Here is a 19,553-nt window from a genome sequence, read left to right as displayed (position 1 = left end):
AAAAAAAAAAAAGGTTACTGAGGAAACAGGACCTAGCACAACAAGTTAAGATGTAAGCAAGCATAATAGTTTTGAATAGGGTCTGGGTATAAGGAGGGGCATATCGGGACTCTAAAGTAGCATGCCAGTGGTGGACTCCTCAGGCCCGGAACTGGTGAGGCAAGCACCTTATGCTCTTTCTGAGGGCTTCTCAAATCCCTGAAGCAGTGCACAAGCCACATTTGGATCACCCCCCCCCCACACACACACACTTTTTCAGCTGGAGGCAGCAGCCCCAGGGCAGGATTTCTCAAGCAGTACTGGCATTTTGAATGAAGCCAGATAATTCTTTGCCGCAGTTGGCTGTTCTGTCTATGGTGGGGACATTTAGCAGAAGTTGTGTCCTCTACCCAAGAGAAACAAATAGCCCTCCCCCCACCATACCCTATTTCAGTTAAGACAACCAGAAGTGTGTGCAGATATTACCAAAGTCCCCCATGAGCTAAAAAAAGTTTCCCACCAACCCTGTCTGCGAACATTAGTCTAGAAACTGAGTGAAAGGCTGGGAGATAAGAAGGTAGCTACACAGAGATGGTATCAGCCTCCAGTGCATGTCTCAGCTGAAGCACAGAGGCCCCTGGTGTGGATATCAGTGGTCTAGAAGGCGACCACGCTTCTCTTCCTTGTTACTCTGAGTTCCTCAGAGTTTCTGTCTTAAGTTCTCGCTAAGGTACAAAATAGAGTGGGTGGCTGTAGACTAGTTACTCATTCGATTGCTATGACAGAACACCTGAAGAAATAAGAGAAGAAGAACTAAATCTGGCTTATGGCTCCATAGTCAGTCATGGTGAAGCAGGTATGGTGGCAGAAGTTGCTCGCGACTGTGGCGATGGACAGTGATGGTGGCTGATGGCATTGTGTCCGTGGCCAGAGTGTGTCAATAGTCAGGAAGCAGACAGGCTCCTGCAGGAGTGCCGTCAGACTGACACCCCAAAGGCTCTCCTCCCATTGACCCACTTCTTCCAGATGTGCCTTACCTCCCAAACTAGTGTCACCACTTTCAGACCAAGTGTTCAAACATATGAGCCCACAGAGAACGTTTCCTACTCAAGCCATAATGGTGGTTAAACAAGACATGCCTGGTTCTCACAGTTCTGAAGCCTGGGGAAGGTGAGATCCAAGATACTGCTGATCTCTTGTCTCGTGAAGCCTTCTTCCTGGTTTATTGGTAGCCTCATAGGCCACAACAGACAGCAAACTCTCGTGTCTCATATAGGTACTGTTGTTCCTTTGCCTTCATGATTTAGTGACAATCCTAAGGCTCCGTTTCCTAATACCAGCATGTGAAGAATATAAAGGAAGCCACAATTTGTCTATAACACACTGATACAGCTCTATAACAATGTCACTGCCTACTTATTAAGAATTGGGCACATTAGTCCTCAGGGATATTTGGCTCACCCAGACCTCCCAGCCAAGTAACTTCCAAACCAAGGACTTTTCCAAGTTAGAAAGAACAGGGGCCTGGGGAAATAACCAGGTTAGGAAGGTGCCTTGGAAAACGTCCAAACCTGTTCAATCCCTCTCAGAGCCAATGTGAAAGTGCTGGGCTTGGATCACAGACTTACCATCCCGGTGCTGGGAAGGCAGAGACGGGTGGATCCCTGGGGCTCACTGACCAGCCAGCGGAGCCTATTGGGCGAATCTCAGGCCATTGGGAGATCCTGTCTCAAGAAAACAAGGTTCATGTGGTGTCTGAAGAATGACACAAAGTTGATCTCTGGCCTACATATGTGTGTGCATGCAAGCAAGCACGCGCATACACACACACACACACACACACACACACACACACACACACACACACACACACACACACACGGGTGCGAGAGGGCCGTTCTCTAGAACCAAGTAGAAGTGAGACTTGGAAGATGAAAGCAAAGGCAGACACAGGACCTTTGGGGTCAGCAGGTGAAAGGTCACCCACTTTGCCAGCAGAGAGAATTTTGCTTCTTTGTGTGAGACAATAAAGAACTGTTTGCAGTTAGACAGGAATCTACACCAGCATCTTCTTCCAAGGCCTGGGAGTTGCAGGCAGCCATGTATGCATTATCAACTCTTTCAGATTATCTTTCAAAGCCCCCCCCCCCCCACCCCCGTCCCACTCCTCCAGCTGCCAATGGTTAGACTCCACTGCATCTGGCATCGACTTCAGCTTTTCAAGTTGCTCAGGCAGCCCTGACTGGTCAGGGCACTGTCCTGTTCAGTTCCTTCAGATGAGAGATTGAAGGAAGGAATTTAGAAACCCAAGCCACCCAGTTCTTCCCCCACAATGGTAAACATGCTTTAGAAACTAGAAACACATTAAAAACACCTCCGTGAACACCCCTCAAAGCTTGATCTTGTAGTTTCTTTGTGAAAAGCTTTATTATCAGAAAGGGCAAGGGGCTTCCAGCTTCTAATTTCTTTAAGCAGCAGAAGTGACCTTTTGCAAATGGCATTAAGACCTCAAATGAGTGAGACTGTCCTGCTTCTTTAACTACTGCTGTGCCCCGTCCATATATAGATCATACCTCAGGGCATAGTGTGAGCATCTCTATTGCCGTCTGCCTTTCTTCTCTGTTCTGTCATTTCCCATGCTATCTCCCCTTCTTAGTAACTGTATCTCTCTTCCGAAACTGCATCCTGCTTCTGCCTCCAGCTCTAGCCGGTCACTGGAGTGTGGTCTCTGGACCCATTTGTGCTTGCTAGTTCCATAAGCTAGGCTCAGCTGGTATGTTTTCAGCTATCATGAGGATATCTGAGTGCCAACGATTTCTAGTTCTTAATCAGAGCAGCCACAAAAGAGCCACAGATTAAGGACTTCTGTGCTGTGCATAATAAGAGGATTCCGTGTATCACCTCACTACAGCTCCATGATAACCCTACGCAATCGTTATTATTATTTCATGTTGTAGATGAAAATATTAAATGTCAGGAGAGTAAGTAACTTGCCTAAAATCACATAGCATAGAACAAGGAGAGAGGTAATACAAGTCATCTTAGTTTCCATTTACATTTTAATTTGTAAATAAGTTTGGAGTTAGACAAAACGATCAGTTATTAACAGACATCAAAGCTATGCAATAGCTCAATTTTCATTATCAAAGTATCTTTTGGCAGGTCGACTTTCCCAAAAATGCATTTTAGAATTCATTTCTATGTAAGTTACTCATTTATCACTGGAGTAGTGGCAATCCAGGGTGTTCTTGTTAATGTTAACTGTCAACTTGACACAACCTAGAGTCACTTGAGCAGAGAGTCTTAATAAGAAATTCTCTAGATCCAGTTAGCCTGTGGCCAATATCTCTGGGTATTGACTTGATTGTTAATTGATGTCAGAAGATCCAGCCCATTGTGGACAGTATCATTCCCTAGTCAAGGGGTCCTGAACAGTATGAGAGAGGAAAAAGCTAGCTGAGAACAAGCAAGCAGGCAAGCAAGGACGCATGCCTTTGTTTCTTTCTTGACGGTGGATGTAGTATGACTTGTTTCAAGTGTCTGCCTTCACTTCCCCTCAATGATGGATTGTTGCCTAGAATCGTCACCCAAATAAGGCCCTTTCTCTTCTAAGTTGCTTGTTGTCAGTGTTTTATTGCAGCAGTAGAAATGAAAATAGAATACCGGACGAAGTACCCATCATTGATTTATTGTGAGGAATATCTGTAGCTCATCTTTAACACCACCCATTCCATATGAGTCTTAGATGTGGACTTGTGTTTTCGAACGTGGGTGGCATGCTTTTCCAACTTCCCTTTTCTCGTTTACACTCCATCTTAGCTAAAAGGCCAAGGAGTGATAAGATTCTGTTTAAAATTTAGCCTCATACTCCAAAAGCTTGTTAGATTGTATTTCCTGAAGAATTCTTTAGTTGAGATCAGTGAGAACTGTGGGGTTTAATGCATTTGGAAATAATGCCATATTCTTATGTACTTTCAATTAGTTTCAGAAAGAAAGTGTTCTTTTATTAGTTCAATTCCCCCCCTCTCTTTTTTTTGGAACTGTTCACTTAATTTCAAACAAAGATCAAATTCACTACAACATGCCCTTCCCCACCCCGGCAGTCTCCTCAAAGTAAGAAGGGAGCCAGGGCCACCCAGACAAACTTTTTTTCTTGCAATTTGACATCAGGGTTTCCTGGAGATGTTAAATAGATAGATGTGTGTAGTGGGGAAAGCAAGTCTTTTTCCTGACATTGAACTCCCAGGAACTGTTGGGAGTGGCGCTGTCCTCTGGTAGACCAGTTCAAACCACCTTCCGTGTGGGAATCAGGCCACACTGCTGAGGTGCTCTGTGGTTCCTTTAAAAGTCTCTTGTTTGGCTCCATAGACTTTTCTTGCATTACCAAAATCTTCCATAAAGTCAACCACAAGCATAATACCGGGGACTCCGGCTCATATTTGTGGCAATCAAGAAGTAGATTAAACACAGGTTTTCCTATTTCTCCAGCTGCCAGAAGTGATGTCAGTTGTGGTAACGATTGTTACCTCAGTTCCCTGCAGATCCAGGACCGTCTGTGTGAATGTATGCTCTGGGCCCTGTTCGCACGTTGTTATGGAAAAACTGACGGTGGTTGGGAAACAACTGGGTATCCGGATGCTTGGGAAACAACTGGGTATCCGGATGCCCACTCACATGCAGTCAGGGGTTTGCTTTCTTGGAGCAATCAGACTCGAGGGATAGAGCACACATGAGAAACTTATTTAGTGATGAGAGCCAAAGAAAGGTTGTGGCCGTAGGTCTGCCTCCTTCCCTTTTGTCCAATTACAGAAACTGTGTTGCAAACACTTTTTACTCTCTCTACACCACATTGTAAAGGAAGCCGTGATGTAATTTACATCCACTGGTTTGTATCTAAGCCAGACTTATAAATTCCGTGTCTTGTATTCTGACCATTATAAACAAAATAAAACCCCAAACCCAAAAGTGACGTGATGTTACAATATAAATTTCAGAACTGACTAGACTGTAATTCCAGTAAGAGAGAATATGCTGTCGAAACAACCCCCACGAGTGTGAAAGACTTCCTGCCCCATGACACTTATGGTCAGCTATGGGTTGTAGAAGAATTTTTCTAAGCCTTTCTCCTTTGATTCTGTCATATATGTGGCCGTACATATTACTTATTTTCATTGCTCTGACAAAGGCAGCTTGGGGATGGAAGGGTTTATGTAAGGTCATGATTCAGGGGCACAGTCTATATGATGGTGGGAAAGTTACCGCAGGAGCAGGAGGCAGCTGGTCATGTGACGTTCCCCGTCAGGAGACGGAGAGAGATGGATACTGTTGCTCAGCACACTCTATGGTTTTCATTCACTCCCGGATCCACATCCACATTTAGGGTGGGTCTTCCCGCCTCTGTTAACGTAATCGAGAAACTCTCTCAGCAACGCACACAAAGGATTGTCTCCTGGGTGATCTAGATCTGTCAAGCTGACAAAAATGAGTAATCATAGTAACATATGGTCTTGATGGGAACATCGAAGGCATTTTGATTTACCCGTTTCCAGGACACTGTGGTGCCCTTGATACCATTTGCTTTATTATTGTGCTCCCCCCTAATTAATTAAAGGGATGCAAAATTACTTTGGTTTAAGAGGATTTTTAAAATTAATTTTATTTTATAAGAATGAGTGTTTTGCCTGTATATGTGTATGTGCACTACATGCGTTCCTGATGCCTACAGAGGCCCAAAGAGGGTTCTGGGTGCCTTGGAACTAGAGTTACAGATGCTGTGAACTGCCGTATGGGTGCTGGGACTCTGGGTCCCTCTGGAAGATCACCTAGTGTTCTTAACCCCTGAGCCATCTCTCTAGCCTCAGTTTAAAATATTTTTGAATTTTATTTAAATTTGTTATTGACAACACACCTTTACTTATTGGGAACTGAACGTCTTCATTTAAATTTTTTTCCCTTGTCCCTAATCATTTTGAGACATTTCCAGAGCACAGTGGCAGCCAGAAAAAGAGGAACCCACAGTGGGGCAGCATTCACCCCAGCAGGCCACCGAGGAACCAAAAGGCTCCATTGCCTCCTTGGTAGATCTTGAATTCTCCTTTTTAACACAGCTTGCCTTTCTTCGTTGGTGGTCTCCTGAAGTCACCAACCCTGCTAGAAGGTCTTTTGTGGGCACAAAGGAGGAATTGGAGCGAGATGGCCTCTCACATGTTGGCACTTCATCCTGGATTTTCTCCCTGGCAACCCTGTGCTCATGGAGGTCTGGCCAGCAACTTTGTTATTTTCACCAGCTCTCCCCATGTGACTGGCACCAGGCACGAGCACTATTTAAGCAGCTCCATTAAAGCATGCGTTTGGTCTGGTTGGTTACCCTTTGCCGTTTAAGACCACGAAACCTAGTCTTGCCAACCCAGTCTTGGCTAGTTTGAAAAGAAGTTTTCTTTCTTCAAGAGCTTAAATGCCTTTCCATGTTTCAGCGTCAGGTAGCAGCTATCTAAGTCCTTAACTAACTTTCATTCAGCCCTAACTATTTTGGTGTGGTCACTGGGAGGCACTGAAATAGACAGTACTTTCTCACTACCTAGTTTCACCTCCTTCCAAAGCTTTGACTTGTCATAATACTTCTTAACTCCACCTTCTAGAGACCAGATAAATTCTCCCGTGCCCCAACCTTTCGAACCTCTCTGGACTTAGCTTTCCTTTCCCCTAAGTGGACAGTTGGTAGGGTTGGCAGAGATGACTCTCCATCTGACTCATGTTAGAGCTCTGTCAGTCACAGGATCCTGTTAGTAAGTGTTTCACAGTCTACCAAGTAGATTGGTGCTCCCATTTCTTCATCTAAGATTGTGTGGTAACAAATGTTATAATTAAGGAATATCTGTTTATTGCAGTGTGACAACATTTGCACCTGGTGTATCTGATTTTTGTTTTGCTATTCTTTCATTTTCTAGGTTCATCTACTAGATTGAGGAATGATTTTTAAAGTCTTCTTGGAGTATGTTATTAATAGATCAGCATTCTAGAAAATATGATGTTTAAATTAGTAGTATCAGGAGTTATTGCAGCACCAGGGAGAAAGCTGGAGGAATAAATGACAGTGACATGAACTTGGATGTAACTGTGTGGAAATCAGGACACACCCCTTTAATCCCAGCACTCAGGGGGCAGAGGCAGGCGGATCTCTGAGGCCAACCTAGTCTACAGAGTAATTCCCAGGACAGCTAGGGCTACACAGAGAAACCCTGTCTTCAAAAAGCCAAAAGCAGACAAACAATGAAGAAAACAGAAGACCTGCAAACCCAGGGAGATGTCTCCCTGATAAAGTGCTTGCTCTGCAAGCACAAGGATCTGAGCTCAATCCCCAGAAACTCTTTTCAAAAGCTGAGTATGGTGGTGTGTACAAGTAAACCTAGTACTGGGAGGCATAGGCAAGAGGATCCCTGAGGCTTGCTGGGCAGCCTGCCTGGCAGAATCTGTGAGCTTCAGATTTAGTGAGAGACCCACTTAGAAATATGAAGTGGAGAAGTGATGGAAGATGATACTGGATGCTAGCGCTGGCATCACAGCTGCCATCTTGAATCCGAGACCAGTGTTCAACAGGAATGTTTGAACTCTCAAACTTCCACTTCTTCCCTCTCCGTTTCCCAGTTGGGAGAGCAAAGTCGGGAAAGCAGCAGCCTACCCAACTTCCAATTACAAAAAGTGAATTAGGAAGATGAGAAAAAGGATAGGATGCAAGAGGGACTTTTAAAACGGGCCAATAATTTCACATGACTCCCTTCACATGTTTTTAAGACTGAGAAAGTGAGGAAGGATGACTTGAATGTTAGTTTTCTCTTTTTTAAAAAAAAATATTTAAAATTTAATTCAGGGTTGCAAAACCTCAAACCTTTCATGTAAATTGTGAAATTAACATGAATTAACAGTTACCCATGGGTGCCAGGCATTATAAACAATGTTTTTTCCTTCTTTAGATCTCCCTGTATTTTGTAGTGTTCTGTATTATAACTTTCCTAAAAACATGTATTTATGTTCAATGAAAAACTAATGTGCTGTTTAGACACTATTTTTGACAGTCAGTGGATTGAATACAGGACCTTGTACATGCCAAAAGAACCAAGTATCTCTCTTCTAAGCAACATTCACAGACCCTGACACATTTAAGTAGAGGGTTTAATTGATAGGAAATCGTCTTGCTAAATACACAGTGAGATTTCAAACAGCCATCTCCATGGAAGGAAACTCAGCCCTTGCAGACCTTTTAAAAATACCATTAGATGAGGGAGGGTTACTTTGTGGCCATTTTTTTAAACTCCTGTTTCCTAAGAATCAAGAATAGTAACCCTGGTCAGACACTTAATACTATTTTGCACTTGACTCTACAGAATGGCAACAAGTTTCAAAACATGCCAGCTCTGATTGAAAGTGGGTTGCTGGAAGAGTACAGACCCTTCCCCTGCTCTTCTGTTTCAGCTGCATGCTGTTTTCAACATTCACAGTCAAAGCTGATCAGCCCGCCAAAACAATGTGAAAGGAGGCAAAAGCTGTGTTTGTTTTTCAGCCCGACTAGGCCTAGTTTAAGTGGGTACAGTTCCGGAAGATGTAAATTCTTTCTGGATGCAATAATGCAATAATCTGTTGGACTCAAGTGGCATTGCTTAAGTGTTGACTTATTTGATAATGCTTTAAAATTACATTTTTCATTTTCTGGCAGCAGGATTAGGTGGGTTTTATCTTACAAGAAGATACACACAGGAGGGCACAGTAGATGCTGATGTGGTGATGAAATTTTGTCAAAGTGTAATTTCCTGCTACTAAATCTCATGACAGGTGCATAACATTTCTGGGTTCAGAAGTTATTCCCCAGAGATGTGACTGGAGAGAATGTATGACAGAACATCACCACTTGATATTTGCACAGTGTCTTCTGTTGAGGAAATGTGTTGCATTTGGTTTCCACGTTATGCATAGGAGCAGTGAGCTCTTGGATTTGGAAAGTAGAGTGACCACATGGTATGGGTGACTGGTGTCTGCCAGTAGAGGCTGTGCAGATCAAGGACATTGCATGTACATATGGCTGTGCCGTCTTTGTTGTTGCTTACTGTGGTCTCTGTCATTACATTTATGTTTGTCAAAGATATTTATTGAATTGCATGATGGTGAGAATCCAGTGCGGTTATCCTTTTTTTTTTAAACATATTCCTAAATTCCAAAGACATATGCACCTAGAGCTTATTAGCTTTTCCTTTCCAGTACATTGGGTGTTGCAGGTTCAGTCTGTTTAGATTGCAAGAGTGTGGCGATAAGGATGTGGAAAGATGAACGTACGTCCCATAAAGCCTTGGAGAGGTCTGTCTGAAGTCTGTAATCTCTCCCTGATGTACAAAAAGAGTGAAAGCCTTTGAGCTTCAGTCTTGAAGCTCTCTGGCTTTAGATAATAAGTTATGGGGAATCATCAACCCTGCTTATTCGCCCCCCCCCTTTATTCACCATATTTGGCTATGAAAGCTTTTTTGGCTATGTCTAAAGATCAAATGTGCTTTCCAAGAGCTAAGACTGGCTGCTATAGAGACCATGGGAAAGACTATGCCTGAGATTGAGAAGGCAGTTGTGGAGAGAAAATGGAAACTTGAGAAGGCATCCCACAGGCACAGCTGCATACAATGGCTGCATGATCGGAATAAGTATGCTGCCTCCAAAAGGACCACAGCGAAGGACGGTTTTCACTGGCGTCGTCTGTGTCGTGACCTGGTGGCTACTTGTCTTTCTGTGCAGTCACAGGTTCACATCACTGTGCAAAGCCAGGCAGGTGTGCGCTTCAGACTCCCTCTGTTCCGTCCTTCCCACATCAACTCCCGTTTTCACTTTTCCCTGTACTTGTAAGTTGGCGACACCAGTAGGTGATACTTGTAGCTGAAGTGTGTGTTAATAGGTTTTATATCCAAGACTTTTTAAAGCAGTGGGCTATGACTTTGGGAAGAAGCTATTTGATGAAGGTATATGTTCTTCTTTTATTTCCTGCTTTTTGGACATGCTTATGTAAAGTTACAAAAGGGGCGCCTGGTGGTGCAAAGCAGTGCATTTAAGCATACAGCAAGGCCGTCTTTGTGTCTCCCCTCCCGGGGTCCCCTAGTCTCTGCCCTGTATACCCATGATGCAGTTTGGCACGTGTGATGATAAACCTGGGTACAGTTTGTTCCTAACCTAAGCTGTTCGTCAGCCTTCTGGAGGAGAGCCAGATATGAAATGAAAAACATGCTGTATGCCCTTCATTCCCCCACTCCCTCTGCATTGTATAGTTGGCAGTTTCTTTCCATAGGTTGTTTAATAGCGTGTGGCCCACCTCATTTTAGGCCCAGAGCTGTGAATCTCTGTCTAGCTCTCTCTTGATATTCTGATAGGAGTTCAGAAGAAATTGAAAAGTAAATGAGAACCCCAAAACTTGGCTGTGAGTATCATTGCCCAGCTGGGGTTGTTGGAAGGATGGCCTGGCCTTTTATCCCCATGAAGTAAATTCTATCTCACTGCAGTTAAAGGGAGCAACTCAGGACATTTTTATTTGTTTGTTTTTACTTTGGCATCTCTATGCTGGAGTCTTTATTAGTAAGTAAAAAGTAGCTTGTCTTTTAGAGGCAGAGTTAATATTTTAAAATAAATAGAAACCTCCTCATAAAATTAGAGTCTTTGTTTACCAAACTTGGACTTATCTGAAATCCAGTATGTAAATAGTAAATGTTAATGGATCAGAGTCATAACCAGCCCCTTAAAAAGGAGATAGAGGCTACGCTTGGGGGTACACACCTATAATCCCAACATTGGAAAGGATGAGGCAGGAGACTCATGAGTTCAAGGACATCCTGGGCTATGCAGCAAGACCCAGTCTCAAAAACAAAACTAGGGAGAGCCGAGGGAGAGAGGGAAAACAAGTTGTGTTGGTCAGTATTTATGCGTGTGAGTTTTAGAAAGCACTGTCCTCGTCCTTGTGTCTGCTGGACCTCGGCCTTATCTGGAAGCTTTGCCTTTGTTATCCCTGTAATTAGATAAAGACCTCCTGGACTGTTCATAGAGGTTTCCACCATGTACCTGCCCTAGATCTGGATATTTACCTCTGCATGTTCTTTACAGTCTTCGGCAGTCCTTCTTATGGCCTACCCATTGCTGGTCCCTTACCGCCCTGAGCCTTGTTCTATCATGTCTTCAATGGCAAGTCTGTGGCGTGCCTGCCCTTTGTTCGGCTCGCATTTGTTAAGCGCCTGCTACGTGGCAAGCCTTGTACAAACACTAGGGTGACAATCCCTGTTTCCACATCCCCGGATTATCCCTTTTCTTCCAAAGGCAGCCAAATGTGTCAGTGAGGTACTTAACTAATGTTCTTAGCTAGAAGCCCTCTTCCTCTCCTTTGTGCACCTAGAATGTTCCCTGTGTGCACCTGTTGTGAAATTCACCTGTTTGCTTCACATTCTGTCTATTTATAATGAAACTCTCCTGCCTTTCTGAGACTGCTAGAAGGCAAACTTCAGCATGATTTAACTCTGCATACTCCATGGCACTTAATGTAACCATTTTTCTCATTCAACAAGTATTTATGATAATCCATTCTGTTGCAGACTGTTCTGGGCACTCTATAAATATTGATAAGTATAGATTAAATTCTGAGTGCATGAAAAATAGGTACTGTCTGATGTAAAACTTGAAAGCAAGAGATGTTTTCAGGGGTTCATAAAGGGTCTCCTATCTGAAGGGGAATGACAGATAATGCCCCGCTGTGGTGAGCTTTCTTGAATTGCAGAGAAGAAATGTAATGCTTTTCCTCAATAAATTTCTATTACATCTAAATGGGAAGTTTGAGTGTAGACTCCAACTGTTCGTTGTGTTTTATAATTTTTTTTTTTTTTTTTTTTTGGTTTTTCGAGACAGGGTTTCTCTGTGTAGCTTTGCGCCTCTCCTGGAACTCACTTGGTAGCCCAGGCTGGCCTCGAACTCACAGAGATCCGCCTGGCTCTGCCTCCTGAGTGCTGGGATTAAAGGCGTGCGCCACCACCACCGCCCGGCCGTGTTTTATAATATTTTAAATGAGAACTAGAATGTACATTTTTGCTTCAAACATAACCCCAAAGAATTGCTAAAACTCTGAAATGTATGGATCACATTGGTTTGTTTGCTGTAGTATTGACTACTTTAGTTTGGGACTGCTGTAAATAAATACTTGCATTTTGAAAGAAAACTTATATACAGTGTGTTAGTTTTATGTAGGCGCACACTACTACTTATGCCAATAACATCACTTGATCTCATACAGTCTTCCTTCTGAAAGGGTTGAGCCTCCCATATTGTGATTGAATACACATTTTCAGGTGCCTGTGATAACGTATTTTTTTTTTCCCATTTCCTTTCCAGAATGAAGACCTAAATGACCTCAGAAAATCCTCCTTTAACTCTTGGGTACCCAGACTCAAACTATTTCACAATTCACAAGCAGGACCTCACGTCTTCCTCTTCAGTAGATGGTACGATGCATCCATTACAGTTTGTTTACTTTGTACAATCCTCAGGAGTTCATTGACGGAACTGCACGTTCCATATTGTGCCAAGCAACAAGAAAGCACTGTGACACTGGGATGATGAGTCTGCGTAAACTTCGTCTTGAACCTTAAGGACTTAGCTGGCCACGATGAGCTGGTGTGCCCACCATCATGCCGCAAGAGAATGGGTTTATTCTCGTCGCATCTACAATGTACGTTTCATCGACTCTGAAAGCGTGTTCCATGAAGCACCACTGTAAATTATTTCATACGGAACTGTTCACATTGGGTGGAGAGAGATTATTAAATATTTAACATAGGTTTTGATTTATATGTGTAATTTTTTAATGAAAATGTAACTTTCCTTACAGCACATCTTTTTTTTGGATGTGGAACTGAGGTATTCAGTGTTCTGTTGTAAAGAGTGGAGCAATGCTAAAAATGAGGCTAAAAAGAGTAGTCTAGGGTATGATCCTTGTTTTAAAATTCTAATTCAGAAAAATAATATAATAAGAATCATAGTGCCATAGAAGGTTCTGTACTGGATAGTTATACTTGCTGATACTGTCTCTTGTAATATAAACTTGATGTTGAGATGAGTTTCTTTTAAAACTTAATCTTAGGGTTTTTTTGTTTTGGTTTGTTTTTGGTTTTGTTTTTTGGGATTTTTTTTGTTTTTGTTTTTTTCAAAATGGAAGGAGGATGTATTATTCTACTGGGGTGTTTTCAATTGTCAGCTTAGAGTTGGTAATTGAATGGAAGCAAAATTGTAAGAAAAGGAAACCACAGGTTTTCATTGTATATACTGTAGAGAGAAGGAGACATGAGTGATCCCTTCAAGTCAAAAGCTCTCTTAGGAATGAAGAGTGTGGGTGTTTTTAAATTCTGGAAATGTCTTTCTGTTCATAATGAACTAGACACTGTTGATCTCCCCCTTCCCCACTCCTATAAGCTTTTTCCTCCCACCCCCACTATTTTTTCTGTGTACACATCATGTTTCATTTCATACATTGTCTTGAAAAGGCTGTTAGGACAAGTGTGTTCTTGCTAGCTGGAAATTAAAATTCCAGACTCACTCTTTCTTTCTTTCCTTCTTTCTTTCTTTCTTTCTTTCTTTCTTTCTTTCTTTCTTTCTTTCTTTCTTTCTTTCTTTCTTTCTTTCTTCCTTCCTTCCTTCCTTCCTTCCTTCCTTCCTTTCTTCTTCCCTCCCTCCCTCCTCCTTTCCTCCTGTCCTCCCTCTCTCCCTTCCTTCCTTCCTTCCTTTCTTTTTTAAGTCATAACCAGGGCTCTATGTTATGTTCCCTAAGACACCTATCTTATGTGTTTTAAGAACTTCCAGTGTTACATGTGTGTTTTAAATGAATGCAATTGGCCCATTTGCCCTGGTGTTTGCTGGCCTTTTAGTGGTTATCTAATAAAATGCAATTTATAGAGAGCACATAAAAACATAGTGACCTGCTGTTGAGGCATCTAGCCAGCAGTGAAAATATTAATCCCTTTCCTTGTTTGGAAAGTCTTGGACTTTTTCCCTTATCAAATAGAAATGGCAGTGAATATACCTAAAGATGTTTCCTCCAGAATTATAAGTTTTCTTGCCATGAAATTTCCTGAAAGGACAGTGAATTAATGCAGTGATCAGGCTCCCTGTGAGTCCCTATAAACTCAGCCCTGCTGTGGGGGAGGAGCAACTCTACTTCTGGGAAGGGTTGAGCTGCCAGGAAGGAGCAAGGATTGAAAGGCACTGCAGTGACCGTTGCCCTGATCTACTGGTTGGGGACCCTTTACTCTATTCAAAGAGATAAATAGACACCCCCCCCCCCCCCCCGACTGCTGAGGCCAGTGTTAGTGCTCAGTCAGCCAGATGGCAAGTACCTCACAGACTGTTGTACAGTGTTCATTGGTGCAGATCTTAATCATTTGCATGCTCATCAGTTTCTAAGGTAAATAGGTCTCTAGTCATAAGAATACGCTGTTTTCAAGGAACTCGCCGAATGACATCATTTGCTGTCAGTAGAAAACCCCACTGGCTTTGCAAATCTGATGTGAAAGTTGGTGTTTTTTGTTTTTGTTTTTTTTTTTTTTTACAAATGTGTAAGAAAAGACTCATTTATTTTTTAAGCATTCTGACTCAAACTTTTGCGAATGGAAGAAGAAAGCAAGCTGCTTTCTCTCTCCATGCAAAGATCTGAGTAACTCAAGAGAGAACAGTAAACAAAGTCAGCCCCCACCATTTGCCTGTAAAGGCGGCTATCATTTCTCCTGGAGCCTCGGTGGGGTTATTGACGTTTGGAGTGAGAAGAGAAAAGAACAGACTGGACAATCGTCTCCAAGTTTCTATATCTCTTGCTTTTTATTGAGTCAATCGTGCAAAGGTAGACATGCTTAGTTCAGCTTCTTCTAGAGTTACCTGAGCTGGGTTTGATGAAATGTAGCTGACTTGGAACTGGAAGTCGCTGGTACCCAGGCTGAATCCTCACGCTCTGCCTCCTTGAAGGGTTTACTTTAAATGCATCAGCTGCTAATTTCTTATGTTCAATTTCTATTTAAGGGAGTTGTCTTTTCTCTATTTCCGAGTATTTGCAGGCCAACCAAGGGCTTATGTTAATGGGGCTTCTAGTGACCTCTGACTTGTGTGGATGTTAGTGGCTTTTTCTTTATGAGACCAACCTTTCAGAGCGTTCTTTCTTAAAGACATGTTAAGACAGCGTTTAAAATTTTCCTTTGTGAAAAGAATAAGTATGTTCCCTGGCTATGATGATACCTTTGTTTTGGGCAAAAGTTTAGCTCTAGAACCAGCTGGAAATGAGGGGATTTCATTAATGTTCAACCACCTGGGTCAATAATGACAAATCAGGACTGATGCATGGCTATTTCTTGCTAACTTTCAAAGGTCAGGGCCACCCTTGACTAATCTAGCAACTACAAAAGTGGATCTGCTCAAGAATCATCTAGCCAGAAGTAGAGAGTTTTAGCCTGTCTTCCCTTGGCTTTCATCTTCTAGCTGTCTTTTATATGTGAGACAAAGTGTTAAGAAACAATTTCACTGTACTGTAAGAAACAATATTTTATAGTCCGGAAGCCCTATTGGATTCAACATCCTGAATGCAATAGACCATGTAGTTGGAAACATCTTTAAAACAGGTGACTTAAAGATAGGGAAAGGCGGCTCACCACGTGATGACAGTGAGAGCCATGAGGGATAGTACAGTTGTGATGTGCTGTGGCTGTGGGTGATGATGATACCATGTTTACCTCAAGATGCCTTGGCTGAGCTCTGTAGGTGAGATGGCCGTACAAAGAGGCCCTCTAACAAGATACCCGGACATTAACACCAACACTGGGGAGACAGGGCTTCTTTGGAAGGTATGTGGAGGACAACTGGGGGAAACAAATAAGAAATAGTTTCTTTGTAATGACAAGACAGGAGGGTTAGTGCTGCCAGGACAGGGTTATGTAGCAGGAAGTGATGCTATACTCATATGTACGGGCTGCTGAGAACTGTGTAGTAAGCAGGCTGTTCTTCCAGGGGTACAAGCAGGCACAACCTTGTCAGTCTGCAGGAGGACATCCAGGCTGGGCTGTGGGCTTAACTATGGAGAGCAAAGACAGTCTTCCTTGTAGTTAGTAGAACCAAGTGTTGAACACCGGGCCTTTGGTTAGCCCTGAGCCAAGCCTGAGATTGTGAAGGTTCTATTGGAGCTCTGTCCATTGGTGGTCTCCGTGTGCCTACAGAAAGTGTAGCTCAGCTGACGGGTTGGGTATCTGTCACTCACTACTTGCGATGAGCGCATCAAATAGATGCTGGAAGGAGACTGAGAGGTGCTGGAGGTGTTTGGCCCTACTCTTAATTAAGAGCCTATAATTAGCCAATATGATTTTAAATTGTATGACTTGGGTAAGGCGTTATCTCCCTTCCCTTGCTTATCAATGACTTGGCATTTGTGATGTCTACACCAAAAGACGGTGTGCTATCCCTTTGCCATTCACCTGCTATTTAAACCTCTCTTTGTTCATTTGCTGTCTCTTTCTCCAGTGTTAACCATTATGCCATATCATAGAACAAACTCACTACCCAGGAAAATGTGTCTGTTTGCATATCCATCTGTAGTGCTAGCATTTTTTTTTTTTAAAGTCCATTTTAGAACTTTGCCACTGGCCTAAGAATATAGTTTCCAGAATAATCTTTCTTGTGTAGTTACTTTCTTTATACCTCTTGGCTACAGGGTGGGCCAAATGAATGCCATCTAGCTTTCCATTTGCTATGTGTGGTTTGGTTTATCATCTAAAGATGGTGGTGCTATTGACGGTGCTACTTCATCTGTGTACAAAAGACCGACGCATGGTCTCTGTTGCTACCAAAACATTTACTGTATATATGTGTATAACGTATTATGTATATACGTAATGGGTACCAGGCCAGGTTTATATTTTTTTTTCTTTAGAAGTGTTTCACTTTTCTAAGCTTTCTTTATAGTGTTATGCTTGTGTTCAATGCTTTTTACCCCCAATTCTGTCTGGTACTTAGAACTGTAGTGTCTTCATCGTTAATTAAAGAAAACTGTCTAAATGAACCCACGGATGTGCGTAGTCGTCATTCTTTTTTTTAATTTTATTTTACAATACAATTCAGTTCTACATATCAGCCACGGATTCCTTTGTTCTCCTCCCTCCCACCCCCCTCCCCTTCCCCCCAGCCTACCCCCTATTCCCACCTCCTCCAGGGCAAAGCCTCCCCCGAGGACTGAGATAACCTGGTAGACTCAGTCCAGGCAAGTCCAGTCCCCTCCTCCCAGACCGAGCCAAGCGACCCTGCATAAGCCCCAGGTTTCAAACAGCCAACTCATGCAATGAGCACAGGACCCGGTCCCACTGCCTGGATGCCTCCCAAACAGATCAAGCCAATCAACTGTCTCACCCATTCAGAGGGCCTGATCCAGTTGGGGGCCCCTCAGCCATTGGTTCATAGTTCATGTGTTTCCATTTGTTTGGCCATTCTTATTGTCCTCCACTAGGGGACCTGGAACAGACATGGGTCACTGGTTGGGTATGGGCAGTTGACACTGTGACCATACTTCCGTAAGTGCTCATCAGGACAGGTAGTTTTCTATTTCTTTCTTGGACTGTTTTCAGTGGCCGAGTGTATTAAGCAAAAGAGCTCTAGAAAGATTTTTAGCTGCTTGATGGCTGGTGATACCAAAGGGATAAAAGAAATGAGGAGAGGAAAAGAATGTGTCTTCTGGGACACCGTTGTCAACCTTGAACCTGCACTCAGATCCCTCTGTTCAAATGGAGGTTATGGTCCCAGGAGCTGAATCACTTGTCCCAGTAGACAGATGACACTGAGAAGTGAGACAAAGATGCCTCTCAAACCTGGCTCCATATCATCTGGGCAGATTTCAAAAAGTAGCCATGGCTGGAACAACTCTAAAAATGATGGTCCACTGGCCCTCAGGGGCTGCTTTCCATGATCCCTGGGAGATGCTAGCAAACTGTCAGAGTGAGAACCTCTGCTGGGACTTGTTGCCTAAACTTGTCTGCTCATTAGAACTGCTTATTAGAAATATCTCCTGGAGTGCCAGACCTCTCCAGGAATGTGTACTCTTTTTTCCCCCCTTAGTATGTGGCTTTTCTGATGGGCAAGTTTGGGAAATCCTGATTTCTGTACAGATGGAAATTTTGGATTAATTTTGCCACTAGAAGGCTTAACAGCACTGTATTAGTTACTTTTCCATTGCTGGGATAAAACGTCATGACCAAGGCAAGTTAAGAGAAGGAAGAATTTGCTTGTGCTTATAGTTCCAGAGGGATAAAAGTCCATCACCATCCATCATGATGGAGAAGCATGGCACCTGGCAGACGTAGAAGATGGAGCAGCAAGGTGAGCGTTCACATGTTACTGAGAGAGTGCACACTGGGAATGTCCTGAGGATTTTAAACCTCAAAGCCCACCCCCAGTGACGTACTTTCTCCAACAAGACCAAACCTCCTCAGCCTCTTCAAATAGCACCGCCCATTCAGGACCAAGCATTCAAAGGTCTGAGCCTATGGGGACATTCTCCTTCAAACCACCACACACACAGATCTAGAACTTTGGGAGACAATTATCTGGGTTGCCAATGTCAAAGCAGCCAAGTCCTTTTCCCTGCTCCTTTGAGTATTCTTGCTTAAAAACATGAGAGAGAAGATCACTTTCATAGCTTGTTTGTCAGGGCTAACTCAAGCTACTGACTGACATGTTGGAAACAGATTCAAAGTTAAGTTTTTAAATGCATTAATGTTTTTTTTTTATGATCATGAGGCTCCAAAGACTTATTTGGTACAAAGGCTAGAGAGAGCTGCCTAACAGGATAATTGATATTTTCGTTGTTTAAAAGCAGCACACAAAATTGACTTAATACATGCTTGAAGTTGTAGTTGATCTTCATTTTATATTGCTTTCTTCCATTTATATTAAACAAAAAAACCAAAACAATTCCCTTGTAGTGGAATTGCAGAATAAATAGCACTTTATCTCCTATTGAAATCACATCTGAACATCACTAATTAGCATTAATTAGAGGAACGTCTAGTTGGAATGCATCAATGGTGTAATTTATAGCAGAATTGTCTTCTTACCTTTGCACACAAACAGGCAAAGTATAGTGAGTAAACTGTTGCCTACAAAGACCTTTGAGAAGTAATAGCCAAGAGAATTTGTAAGGAGCTCACTGATACTATTAAAATCAGTATCAGTGTTTATTATACACCAGGATTTGCATCAATTATCTGGTTTCCGACAACCCAGATCGAGACCAGGTATGTGTCTGGTCACAGGTTCTTGAGAGGTTGAACAACTTTCTCACTGAGCACTGTTTGCTGGCATGTTTTATGTTCTCACTGATAGCCTCCTAAACCTCTCATTTGCAGGTGCTTGAAAACTATGTTTCAAATATCGAAAACACTACTGAAATAGACTACAGTTCAGTGACAGAGTGCTTACCTAGTATGCAAGAGGCCCTGAGTTTGATCCCTAGTAAAACACACACACACACACACACACACACACACACACACCTC

The 19,553-nt window shown here is 42.7% G+C and overlaps 1 protein-coding gene across 1 annotated transcript in view; it reads left to right on the top strand.

Annotated features, from left to right (window-relative positions):
- Positions 1-17,068, top strand: part of Irs1 (insulin receptor substrate 1) — a 60,958-nt gene extending 43,890 nt beyond the window's left edge. Inside the window, exon 2 of the mRNA XM_052750023.1 lies at positions 12,373-17,068. The gene's annotated coding sequence lies outside the window, so the exon portion shown is untranslated. The remainder of the gene's footprint in view (positions 1-12,372) is intronic.
- The last annotated feature ends 2,485 nt before the right edge of the window (positions 17,069-19,553 follow it).

This window comes from Peromyscus californicus, unplaced genomic scaffold (genome assembly GCF_007827085.1).
Source record: "Peromyscus californicus insignis strain IS unplaced genomic scaffold, ASM782708v3 Scaffold_21__1_contigs__length_65335640, whole genome shotgun sequence".
In the NCBI taxonomy this organism is placed as follows: Eukaryota; Metazoa; Chordata; class Mammalia; order Rodentia; family Cricetidae; genus Peromyscus; species Peromyscus californicus.
Note: the sequence above shows the minus strand (reverse complement) of the source record. Positions and strands in the feature narration are given on the sequence as shown.